Source organism: Colias philodice, chromosome 22 (genome assembly GCF_061535455.1).
Source record: "Colias philodice isolate Cphi_HAF_F1 chromosome 22, ilColPhil1 Martin Lab GWU primary, whole genome shotgun sequence".
Taxonomy (NCBI): domain Eukaryota; kingdom Metazoa; phylum Arthropoda; class Insecta; order Lepidoptera; family Pieridae; genus Colias; species Colias philodice.
In genome coordinates this window covers 1,210,449-1,224,640 of record NC_143107.1, presented here as the reverse complement: position 1 = coordinate 1,224,640, position 14,192 = coordinate 1,210,449, and the positions used below count along the sequence as shown (strand labels likewise).

Here is a 14,192-nt window from a genome sequence, read left to right as displayed (position 1 = left end):
AGTAGTTTTAACGATATTGAATTGTGTTTGGCTAAATTTCAATTTGGAAACTCGCTTTCACACCGTATGATCTCAGGAGCTAATATGAAAGTTTGAAGTGGTTTACGGGAAATTAGTTCTAATGCGATATTAGCTTTTAGGATTATCTTTGTGTGCAAGGTATGAAATTAGGAATGATACTTGGTGGATCAGTTTTCGTACAATGTTTGTACGATCGATAATTTTAATGTTTATTAAGTAAATTAGGATTATAATTTATAACTTTTATTTGTGTGTATATGTATCTGTCTGGAGGGTTTGTATGTGAAGAAAACATTATATAAGAAGCTCTCTTATTTGAAGTAGGTATCAGCTCTATTTTTTTAATATTGCATTTCCTTGCCATCAGAATGCCTGAAACAGATTTATTTTAGCAATAAGTAAATATAAATAAATATTTCAGAACATTTTTCACTCACGGCACGATCTGATCATACTAAGCTTTCGTCGCACAAATATTTGCCCTGGGTGGGAATCGAATCCACGAACTCTGACTTGTCAGTAAAAAAAGCTAAGTAAAATAAAATAAAAAAACATAATTCAAAAGATTTTACAACAACGATGATTTGCAAATAAAAAAATCGTTTAAAAAAATAACCTCAAAAGTGCATTCCAATTTAAAAACGGAAGGGCTTTATCGTTCAGCAATACCTCTTGAAACAATATCCGGTGTGGCTCGGCCTCCAATTTTGTGAAATTGCCGTTTACGAAATAGAAATACTTTAAATCAACCAGAAACAGTATTTTAGTCGATATTTATGTTTCAAATCGATGACATTTCAGTGCATTTATATCAAACGAACAGAGCTCTATGTCGTTTGATAGAGCAAACATAGAGCTAGAGTGCTATGTTCGCTCTATGTTCTTGCTCTAGCTAGAGCAATTCTGTCACAAATCGATGAAACTTTTATGCATTTACATCAAACGAACAGAGCTCTAGCTCTATGTTCGTTTGGTAGAGCGAACAAAGAGCTAGAGTTCTATGCTCTATGCTCTTGCTCTAGCTAGAGCAAGAGCGTTATTTCGTGATCTTTTAGTGTAAACGAAAACTCGTATTCAGTGTTGTTCAGATTAAAACATTGCTATAATTACGAACGCACTAAGAACACTGAACAACATAAGAATGCTATACGCCTGTTTACACTAATATAATTTGACATACTGGGGTTAGAATGAACATTCGCTCGTTTGATGTAAATGCACTGTCGACAATAAGCTTTTGACACTGAAACTATGTCGTAAAATAATTGTGTGAAAATAAAAGTAAATTTAATTATTATCTTTTATTTCAGGTGTGGATTTAAAGACAGCAGATCCGAAGGTAATATAGAAAATATATCATTCATTTTAATAATATCTAAAACTGTGGACATAAACTTATTCTTAAGAACACAACACATAACAAATCCTGCATATAAGAAATCATTCTAGAATGTTCTACAGGTTTCTGAAGAGAAAAGATTATAACTTTCGTTAATATTTAATTTTTAAATCTAAAAAAACTAAGTACTTCAGTTTGATCGAGACAACACGGTTTTAAATGGCTTTGATAATTGAGTAATAAGTTTAATCTGTGAGTTTAATATTACGTTTAAGTATTATTACTAGCTGTGCCCTTTGGCTTTACCTGCATTGCTCCGCTCCTATTTGTATTAATGTGATGATATATATACAAGACTATAGCTATCCTCGATAAATGGACTATCTAACAGTGAAATAATTAATCAATTTGAACTCTTGGTTCTTAAGATGAGTGCGTTTAAGCAAGCAAACAAACTCTTCAGCTTCATCAAAACTACAATAATATAAAACATCTATTTACTTCTATTTAGTAGTACAGTTTCTGTTCAATATAATGTAGCATCGGCGAAGGAAGTCTTTAACATCCCGCTGCAGAAAGGACGCCTTAGTCAAGTTGTAACTTGCCAAGGTTTCACTTCTGCCGTGACGTGTTAACCACTCGACTGTACCGGACCTCGGAACTAAATACATGTTGGTAAGTTCTATGTGTTGTAAGTATATGTGTATCTTTATGTGATTCTGACAATAAATGTGTTTTATTTATTTATTTATTTATTTATTTAATATTTATTATTTGTAAAAGATTTTAGTAAGGATTTATCAGTGTGTAAAAGACCATCCATTATATGCATGCGCGTATACAATAATATATAATATGTATATGAATGAAAAAATGAAACCTGATATATTATATTTTTGTACTCTCGATGGTTAAAAAACTACTAACAGCTTTTAATTAAAACAGTACCACTGAAATAAATAAAGAAAACCATTTTCATATAAATTATAAAATATCGCATTAATGAAAAGCAGCGTCCATTAATAAATAATAAACTGTTAATCAATTCTTAAATAGCATACGGAGTCCATTATAACATGTAATTTCGTGTCATTTGGCGCCAAAGGGATCCCTTTGAGGTTTTTACCCCAATTGTACTTTAATCGACCGCTTGTTTACTAAAGTGCGTTTATAGCGGCCGAGCTTGTAGCGATTTTTGGTTTAAATATATCCGTTTAAAACGCTTTGAAGTTTATTTCTGAATTCTGGCCCTATACTTACTTACCGTATAATTTCTGCACATTTTATATTTCGTATACATTTCTTGTGTATTTCTGAATATTAAGACTTTGGTCCTGTACTTTTTACTTTTCTAATGTATTTCTGGGTGTAAAAGGTAAAATATACGTAATAAATTATTATTTACTAAGTTTTTCATTGGTCATTAATTAAAACATTTGAGGCTCTACAATGAAGATATAAATACATTTTTTTAAGGAGATTTCAAAGACTAGTTCATATCTTATTTCAATCTGATATGATAGGTTATTATATCATATTACTATAATAAAATTGTATTCATGCCTTAAAAAAACACACACAAGAAAAAATAATAAAAGTTTATTTAACACCACAGTTGTAACAAAGTCAAATTAAAAGTAAAATGTTAGTAACATAAATTTTGTAAAAACTAAAAACTATTTCCCGCTACAACTAGAGCGCTACAGAAAAATAACTTAGTCATCATGTAAAGGGTAGGTACGGTTCGGCGTTTTTGCTAGAGTAAATATCAAAATTCACTTTCCTTAGATTGTGCCGTGGGATACGCGTCACCGTGATTTTCATGTTCATTTTCTGTTTTGAGAAGGTTTGCGTACTGGTTTTTAACAATAGTTTTTATTTACAAACGTGAAATACGGTTGAAAATAAATGTATCACTTTTTAATGCTTCGGTTATTGAAGTGAAACTTCTTTATCGGGGTTGGAAAAAAAATTTAGTGTAACATTTTTCCGTTACGCGTGACATTTTTCCGTTACGCGCCATCTTTGATTCGACGTACTTCTGTAAAGTTGCATATAATAAATTATTTTTTTGAAAAATAAGGTTAAAAAGAAGTTTCACTTCTTACGTGTGTACACTAGTACACGCACACATTTTTTTTGTACTTGTGACAATTTTTCTTTGTTGGTCTATACTAAAGTTTTTCTTTTTCAATTAAAAACATTATTCATTCAAAATACGTTCACACCTTCTATAGCTCTAAACTTTTCAACCGATCACGTAGAGCCTAAAAATAGAATGTCTTCTTAATCATTTGACTAATTACGTACGTAGTTCATACGAGCGAAACAAAATTAAACTCATACCTTCACCACATAAATACTTAAACAAAATAACGTGATTCCCATTTCTAATCATAATACCATATCATTAGAAATCTATAAATAAAACTTGTTCATAGGATTATTAACACATTTTAACTTATATCAAAGGGCAAGAATTATAATTAAGATACGGTACACTCATTTTACAAAATACCCCAATAATAATAAGCCAGTCAAATCGTGATTTAAACTGCGTAACTCACGTAGGCATTTATGGAATTTTACATATTATTACTAGCTGTGCCCCGCGGTTTTACCCACATTGTTCCGCTCCTGTTGGTCTTAGCGTGATGATATATATAGCCTATAGCTTTCCTCGATAAATGGGCTATCTAACAGCGAAATAATTTTTCAAACCGGACCAGTAGTTCCTGAAATTAGCGCGTTCAAACAAACAAAGTCTTCAGCTTTATAATATTAAAAATAACTTATAAATGTAAGTATAGATTATAATACTATATTACTACAAAGTATCATCTAAATCCGTCCAGTAGTTCTTTCGTAAAAGACTAACATCCTTAAAAACATTCATTTATAACACTAATAGGATAGAATAACAAACAATCTATAATACTATATTAACGTAAAAACAAAAATATATTCATGGATACAGTAGATTCGCTCCAATGATTCTCAAGTATATCACAGGGAGTGTTTTTCCCAAACGGATAAAATACAAATTGCCTTCTCATTTCTTTTTCATGTTACAATATTGAATAACTTGTAAGGTTTGTTTAGATGTTTTTATCTTAGGATAGTATTATATTATTAATGTACACTGGTATGTTTTATGTTTTAGAATTAACTAGCTTACCGCCCGGCTTCGTCCGCTGTGTCTAAAACCAAATAATTAATTATATAGGTACTAATGCCTTCATCTCAAATCACTATTAAAAAATCCGCATCGAAATCTTTTGCGTTGCTGTCACGCGTAGTTTTAAAGATTTAAGCATACAAAGGGACAGAGAAAGTATTGTAGGTACTATGTAGTGATGGTCAAAAGGGCCTTCAAAAGAATCGTGTAAAATCAAGGTAATCAAAGAAAATATGTTTACATTTTTAGTCTACCGGTATGCTAAATTTCTTTTTAATCAGTGAAGCCCTTCGTTCGAAAATGATCAACAAACATACCTTGTGTAGGTGTGAATACATAATTTCTCTTTTATTGTAATTTACACTTCTATCTTATAACATAGAGACAATTAATAACTTATTAGGTACACGAAATTTCTTGACCATAATAACAATAAACCGGCCAAGTGCGAGTCGGACTCGCGCACGAAGGATTCCGTACTATGGGGACCCCCTTAATATTTTTTTAGGAGGTTAAGTAATAGGGTCCCGTTTTACCCTTTGGGTACGGAACACTAAAAATAAACATCATCAACATTCTACACCATTATCATAGTTATATCTACACATATTATGATTACAAAATTTCATTCATAAAACGACTAAAAAGTTTTAATCTGTTGGATAGCTAATTAAAATCATAAACAAAAACTTTATGGTTTCAGTTCTATAAACAAATAGTTTGGACGTCGACACAGTTATATAATTAATTCTAGAAGGCTAATAGTATGGTTTTTATGAGTCGTTATTATGGCGATAATTAAATATTTTATTGTCAAATATCTACATAATATTATGAAACAAGTCCAACAATGTGTTTGTTTAAACGTGATAAATTTCAAAACTACCAAATCGAATTTGTAACGGTTTTTACTATAAATTGAATAAATCTCGAAAGATTCTTATATGAAAACAAATATTATAAACTATGTATGTATTATCTGAAGCCAATATACCAAAATTAGTAAGACTTATAAAACAAGTAAAACAGTTAGTAGTTAGAGCGCCGAGCGCTAATAATTCTAAAACAAAAACAAGGGTTGTAAATATTGCTTCGTCTGTATTATTTCTTAGAATATTATGTATTAAGAAGTCAGGATAAATGGTTCATATTGTGAAAAAAATACGTATTATAGAACAGTAGTTTATGTATAAAACTATGTCAATATAGGTATAAATCATCTCAAATACCATAATTTGGTGGAAAAAATAATATTCAACCATATAAATATTTGAAGAAGGGTAGATAGGTAAATGTTTTATGTATGACTAGTTTCAATCCTTGTGCGGGACGCAAAGCAATTTGCGAACTTTATTCCGCTACTAAATATTTATTGCAATTGAAATATAAAATCAATTTAAGGAAAAACCTTTTAAAAATAAGCTTTTATCTTAGTTTCATATTGTATTATTTCCATTGGTTTGGAACAACATCACATAATACTTTGATTTATTCTTAGCAAACTGTATTATTCGATAACTTTATCACAGGAGTGCAATAAAAATAATTGGTCCGCCATCTTGGATTTAGAATGACGTCACACGGTTAAGTAGGCATCGGCATTCAAACTCAATGTGTATACAATATTTCAGCTCAATCGTATAAGGACATGTGCTCAAAAATTGAGTTGCAAGATTTGAGTTTAAAGAGTTTTAATTTGTACTTCTGAATTGAGTTGCTAGATTTCACCCGAACATACATACATTGCAAGTTAATAAAAAGCTTGTAATACTGATAAATGCGAAGGTTTGTGCTTGTTTGTAAAGCACTTTAAACAATCTTGCTTTTCAAACTTTTGGAGTGTTCCTTCTTCATATTTCTTGTATATTAATGAATTTATTTATTGTTAAATGATAAACCGTCTTCACTTATTTCTACGTTGTTAAAATATATATATAAATAATTATTTGTTACAAGCTTTTCGCCCGCAGCTTCGTCCGCGTAGTCAAAGGAAAATCCGCATAGTACCCTTTCCCGTGGGATTTTCGGGATAAAAACTATCCTTTTTGTTAATCCAAGGTAACATCTATGTGTATGCAAATTTCATGAAAATGGTTCAGCAGTTTTAGCGTGATATATCAGAATATATTATCACAGATATTATTATGCAGTTTTATATGTATGTTCGTTATCCAATCATATCTAACCTTAATAGTATTTTAATGAATTGCTTCATTAACAATTAAATGTAGACTGACACAAGCGAATAATTATTTTGATTCAGTTTCCAAAAGCTTAGCGGTTAATAATATATCATTTCTAATTTAATTCGCATCAGTAGGATTAATCTATAGTATTATTATGACATATAGTTAATAATCTGGATTAGTAGACTCCATTTTTATCCCTGCTTAGGTAAGCAAAGCCGGGCGATTGTGAAAGTATCGATTATATCGACACTTACGATTATAAATATACTAGCGGTCCGCCCCGGCTTCGCCCGTGGTACCTACATGTTTACGTTTTTTTTTCATAAGAACCATCCTTGTACTTCAAGGAATAGATTCCGCAGCTCACGCGATGACAGAATTTTTATTAAGAAATTTTTTACACCTTGGGTTACATTATTGCATTTTTTGGTAAGGATCTCCAATTTTTTTGAAAATGCAATATAGCCTATGTTGCTCAGTGAAGATGCTGCTTTCTAATGGTGAAAGAATTTTTGAAATCGGTCCAGTAGTTTATGCGTGAAAACCATACATACATACATACATACAAACCTTTCCTCTTTATAATATTAAGTATAGATTATGATAAGCATCCTATAGGTAGATATATAGTTAAGGTTCACAAAAAATGCATAAAAAAATTATATGGTACAATCAAATCTCATCGTCAGTCAAAACCACTTTTGGCATCACTGTAGTCTGACAGATACCTAGATGATAGACTGGATAAGTAGCGGCTCCTTTTTATCCCTGTTAAGGTAAGCAAAGCCGGAGTAATTGGGTACTATTATGTTAGGTACCTATATTTGTTTGTAGTGCTGGCAAAATGTACCTTTTACAATTTCTAATATTTTAAAAATATAGAGCTAAAAATGAAAATAACGAAATAGTAAAGCGGGAACAAAATATAGCTTTTTACACTTGTGGTGAGAGATCACCTTTCCCTAAAGAAAATCTATCAATGAAGAGAGAAATGCAACCTTCGCATTTCCTACTAGGACAAGGGACCCCATAAAATATATCCTAATGTATTGACATTTATTTGCTTGACTTTTACTCCAGGGGATTACAGCATAGGAATAGGAATGATATAGGTATTTCTTTGTTAAAAAGCCAAGCAACTTCTTTCTATATTTCTTTATAAAAAGAGTGTTCGCCGAGTACACGTGTCAGAAGTGAAACTTCTTTGGCAAGATCCAAAACCAAAATCGTCGCCTTACTCCATGACGTGACGGTATTGCCATGACACGACCTTTAAATTTTACTCTCAACGCGTCTAAAGAAGTTTCACTTCATAAAATCTACGCACCTTCAAATTTAACAACTTCGATAATCTAATACCACGCAGCGCCACGGGTAATATATAGCCATAAATAATATTATAATATCATCCTTACCTTTGAATTAAAGATTCGTCAACCCGCGCTTTTGACATAGTTCACATTTTACTACACTTCAGGGATTGTTATGAATTTCCGCGTTATGGTTTAAGTAGGTATACAATAATAGTTAAGGAAATTTCAACCCTATTTGAGCGTTAATAAGATTGTTATTTCTAGAGTTATTGATACAGAGTAGTAATTATAAAGATGTGCGTTTGTTTAACTTGATTCAAAGGGATAGCAATTAATATCGGAAGTCATCTTTATGTTAGTTTCAAACAAGCACATACGAGAGCTGAAACTAGTTAAATATGTATTGCATAGATTCATTTACCTAAAGAAATAGTACCAAGTGAATAATAATAAATACATATAAATAGTTAAAAAAACACGGTTTAATTGAATAAACTCGTGAAATTATTGTAATGTCTCGATCCTTGATAATTTGAATGAAATCTGTCCTTTAAAAGTCTAAATCGAGTCCAAAGAACTCGGTTACATACAAACATACAGATGAAGCAAATAATGTCCAAAATGTATGTTATACGACTGATCAAATTGTGACATGAAAACGGACATACTTCCTAATAGACTACAGGCCCATGTTGAAAAATTTATGGGTCATTTGAACCACCAGGTGACCTATCTAGAACGATATAAGAGCATAAAATAATAAGATTCAGCACTATGCCGTCACTAGTAAGCATGATTTTTGTACGGCGTTGCGGAATAATGGATTAAAATCAGTATAGAAATAGTATGACACAGATGCCGTAATTTTTTCAACATGAGCCTGTAGTCTATAACTTATTAGTATAGCTTTCAGCGTAGTTGTAGAATAAAATACGCTCAAACAAGTTAATGTTAAAAGCTAAAATCGTACCATTATAGTTTAAGGGGCAGTTTTAATTGTAGTGCTATTGACCTTGCCCGAGCCACAGATATTATAATAGCTGACATGTTAGCGAAATGTTTTAGTGTTTTAAATTGCGGAAATGTGTAGGTTTCATATTAGAAGTTACTTTTAAAGAGCTTTATGAGAATTTAATAAATTATACTGTCTATATCAATCTTGTTCAAAAAATCAACACCCATAAGTGTCCATAACAATATAAAGTTGTTATGGATATTGATTTTATAGAAGGAAAAGTCTAATGATTGTTTTTGTATTTTTGTTAAAAAAATCAGAAAGACTCTGGTCATGTTAGACATTGGTAAGAAGAATAATAGAATATAGAAAAAGTTAGAGCAGGCAATTGAAATTTGTTTTTTTAGAACACATAAAAAAATTCCAGAATACAGCCAACAATTTTCTACGGCATATTTTCTATTATGAGCTCGCATCCCCGTCTGAATCTTAATCTCAATGAACTTTACCCCTATGATGTCTCTAGTATCTCGTTAAAAACATTTTTTTTTTATATTTTCCATACATTGTTGCTGAAAAGAAGCTGCGTGGCATGATGTAATCCAACCCCTTGAAACGAGTGCACTCTATAGATTTAATTACAATGTTGCAAACGTGCAAGTTAGCTTTAAATATATTACATGTTTTGTTAATAAAATGTGATTGTTTTTAGAATTTAGCTATAGGTATTTTTTAAATTTTAGAGAAATGACAATAATAACTATAAAATGGAAGTTAAATAGTGGAAGAGTAAGAAGTAAGTCTTACAATATCGCTGAGAGAGATTGATACAATACATAAAATTTCAGAAAGTGTAGGAAAATACGAGAAAATTTAGTTTACTCCCATATGTATCTATTGGATTTTCCATTCTATAAACCAAAGTGGCTATTTTTTGTTATCCACGCAAAATTTTCACAGCTGGAACATTAAAATGAAGATCCTCATAGGATATCAAGATCATACCTCTTCTTCAGAAAACCTTTTCGCTTCTATCTCAACAAAATCACGTTCCGCTCAACAATACGTTTATTTATCAGCAGAACTGTACACCAAAATGAACCTTATCCACAGGCCATAAGTGGCAAAATTCAAATCATGCAATGGACGGTATGCTTAGCTCACTAAATGATGCTTAAACTGTACTCGAGTTGAAAAACGTAGGCATGCAATAAAATTGTGAGAAGTGAAAATCAATAGGCCGAGCGCACCTTTCAAGACTCTTTAGATATCCTTAATTTTCTTAATAAAATCCCGACTTAAATTTATTCTATCACGTAGGGTATTTGTGCCTCTATGACAATTGAATATGGTTCTATTTTGATTACCTTTTATTCACTTAGGACGTTTTGGAACGCGTGAGTCCTTTATTTTATAAGGGTTGATACGCTACGTGTTTGATGGCGATAGAAAAAGCTTGTCGATAAATTGATTGTAGGAACAAAGCATTGATATGTGATAGAGAAATGTAGTTTTTATTTCACTGGATTAGGGATTGTGATTGATGTTATAATATCGACATGATGTATAGTGATGTGCTGACTACGGAATTTTACGGTTATATTCAACCTTTTTGATATGGTAATTCAGGATTTTACAGGACAGTTTTTTATGGACTATTTGAATTTGATTATGAGAAAGTAACAGAACGACGTTTACTTATAGTTAGTTTAATTAATAAAAACAACAAACGCTATGAAAATAAAACTTCAATTGTTTAAATAGGGCAAGGAAATTGTTCTAGAAAGGTCTAGAATTCCAAATGGAAAACGCTGCGTGCGTGAAGATTGTTATTGCTATAATATCTTTGGAACAAAGCCACAGGCATCCAATGGTCGGCATTTGACCTACATACGATCATCTTCGATTACCGGTTATTGGAAAAGTTTTCTTCATAAATTCAGATTTTGTGAGCTCGTCACTCTAGTTTCTAGTAAGTTATTGGTTTTTACTTTTTTACGATAAGAAGTTGCTTTTGTTGACTGGGAAATAAGATCCTTGGCTAGATACTCTGTGGAATAAAACAAACGAAAATAAAACCAATTTTGTTATGTATAAATGAACAATTAATAGCTTTTATTTGTGTTATGCTCCTAATTTTACAGAAATTTCTATATTTAATACTTGTGATTGCGAAATAATGTTTAGTTGTGAGCTGAAAAATTTTGCATACCTATCTAAATAGTAAAATTACTCGCAAAATATATTATCTAAATCCTATATACATATTCTTCTTTATACCTACATACATATAAATAAATAAAATAAATATTTCAGTACAATTTTCACGCACGGCACAATCTGATCCCATACTAAGCTTTCGCTTGTGTTATGGAAACCAGATGGCTGATAAACATACATATATACATAATTTTTAAATAAATACTTATATAGATAATTTACACCCAGACACAGAGCAAACATCTATGTTCATCACACAAATATTTGCAACGGGTGGGAATCGAACCCACGACCTCTGGCTTGGAAGGCAGTGCCACTGGCCACTGGCCAACCAAGCCAACCGGTCAGTCATATCATATTCTTCATATCTTTTGTTACACCAATTTATTTGTCATTGTAATAACAAGAAATACTATGGAAGCTAAATATAATAATGTATAGCCCAATCTCTATTACTTACCTATGAAAACAAGTTTCAAAATTGTTATCACACTATACGTATTGGTTTTTCAGTCCAGTTATTTGCATGATTGACTAACAGCATATTTCATACAGCGTTTGAAATATTATAGCATTTGAAAAATGTTAATATCCAAGAAATATTTTAATTTACGAGCGTGTATTTTACAATTAGCCATACATTATTATTTTTTCTTTTCATGCAAAGTTGCATGCTAAAACTCAATGGTATTGTTGCATTACCATATAGTATGGAAACTCTTAAATTATATACGATTTAAGATTTTTCTGTATGATTTATGAAATGTTATTAAAGAGGAAATAATTAAGTCGGTTATTATTAGGTAGGGTTAAATGTTTGGTTAGGGAGAGATGGTGAAATTCATTGGAATTGTAATGTATTAATTATGGTAGTTACTTACATTCTGGTAGTATAATATTATAATATATATTAATTATTGTATATAACAGTATAATATTATTCTACATATCATAATCATTTTGTGTGTCTGTACTCTATAATCTTTATATATAAATTCACAGTAAGTAACGAATTGTATCTACTTTTATAAAGGTTGAGCTCGAGAAGTTTTAAATCTAATGAAACGGCCAGTATTCTAATTATTTAGGTTAGAATGGAATTTGAATATGAAACCATTTATGTTGAAATAACCAACAAAACCTATTTATGTTACTTATTGTAGCCCTTTATCCACCTTATTCATTAAATACACCAATATTAGGGTAATTCCGGGGTAGATGGCCATACAGGAGAGATGGCCTATCGAAATATTTCAGGGATTCATTCACAAGATGTCACTATTTAACGCATAGTTCGCTGCGCGTAGTGTGTGAGGGCAAACGTACGCCAAAAAATTAAGGGGCCCTGCTCCGAAATGTATGTTTCTAAATCATGGTTTTTGGATAGAAATCATCATATTTAAAATCCTAAAAAAATATATAGCACAGATAAACGTTTGATCTAGTGACTTTTTTGGATAAAAACACAATATTAAACATTTGACTCGATCAAAAAAAAATCAGAAGTAACATCGATTTTAAAAGCATAATCAGTTTTATGAGAATTAGGGGAACGCTATGTTTATGAAAATTTGACATTTCATTTACTAATCAGGTTTTACAGGGAAATTTTTGGATAGATTTTTAATTTAGCCCTTATTTTTTTCTATATAAAATATAATACGTAAAATGCGACTCGCGCGCACCACGTCAGTGCCGCCAGAGTCCAGCCGGACGTCATCGAAGGAGGACCTGTGCTAGTTTTGCTCCCGACCACGTTGCAGTCGCCGCTCGCGTATTAGAACCGAGCGGCGAGTAAAACGGCGAGCATGTCACGGTATAAATAAATCAGTAGTTTGATTTTGTTAGTTATCCTAGGATTATTGTTGTAAATATAAATTAACTTCTTATTCTATACTATTAAACGAACAATATTTGCATATTAATATATTTGTTTGTAAATACAGTGTGGAAATTTTCGATGGGCCCTGGGTGAAAGTACTAGAAATACTGGAGATAGCAAATATCCTTTATTTTTAAAAAGAAATAGAACTGCATTCAAAGATTTTCAAAAATTCATTTTCTTCGACCGGGAATCGAAAGAACTATTAAAACCGCATCAAAATCCGTTGCGTAGTTTCAAAGATTTAAGCGTACAAAGGGACATAGGGACAGTGAAAGCGACTTTGTTTTATACTATGTAGTGATTTAAAATTATGTTTTAAAAATTACCTTGCCTGAGATCCTCTTTTTTATGGGTTATTGAATAGGAATAGCGGCAAAGTTTTGAAGTACTAGTAGAAAGACTATTATGATGTTGGTTGATCTGTATTCAATGAGAATGACAAATACATTTCTTAAAAAGCTTCGATATTGTATACAATAATACAAATCATTAATTGATTATTATTCAAATTGTTGTAAAATAGTCACACTTTTTTAAGTTGGTTGAATACACTAACTTACTTATTACATACTTATATTCAATTATTATTTTGCCTTTTTTATTTGTTTTACTTTTAATTATTATTACCAATATTTTCAGAAGAAAATAAATTAATGTATCCAGAACGAGAGTTTCATTTTAAACTTTAAATGTATGTATAAAATAGACCAAAAAATTTTTACGAGAAATTAACAATAAATTATCTTTTATATTGTTTCTATCGATTTGAATAATAAAATAAAATTTGAAAAAGGAATGTTTCCTTTCAGAAAAATTTGCTATCCCTAGTATTTCAAGTACTTTCCATTCAGGGCACATCGAAAATTTCCACACTGTATATATACAAACAAATATATAAATATGCAAATATTGCTCGTTTAATGGTATAGGATAAGTAGTAAATTTATTTATCAACAACATTCCTACGATAGCAAATAAAATCGAACTACTGATTTATTTATACTGTGGCATAATCGCCCGCCTTCATAGGTCACCGGAGTTCATGCCGCGCCGGCTCCTGCGCAACGCGGGCGCGAGCCATCTCAGTGCCTA

The 14,192-nt window shown here is 31.1% G+C and overlaps 1 protein-coding gene across 1 annotated transcript in view; it reads left to right on the top strand.

Annotated features, from left to right (window-relative positions):
- Positions 1 to 14,192, top strand: part of LOC149478278 (protein madd-4-like) — a 273,451-nt gene that overhangs the window by 18,539 nt on the left and 240,720 nt on the right. Inside the window, exon 2 of the mRNA XM_089709471.1 lies at positions 1,332 to 1,360. The gene's annotated coding sequence lies outside the window, so the exon portion shown is untranslated. The remainder of the gene's footprint in view (positions 1 to 1,331; positions 1,361 to 14,192) is intronic.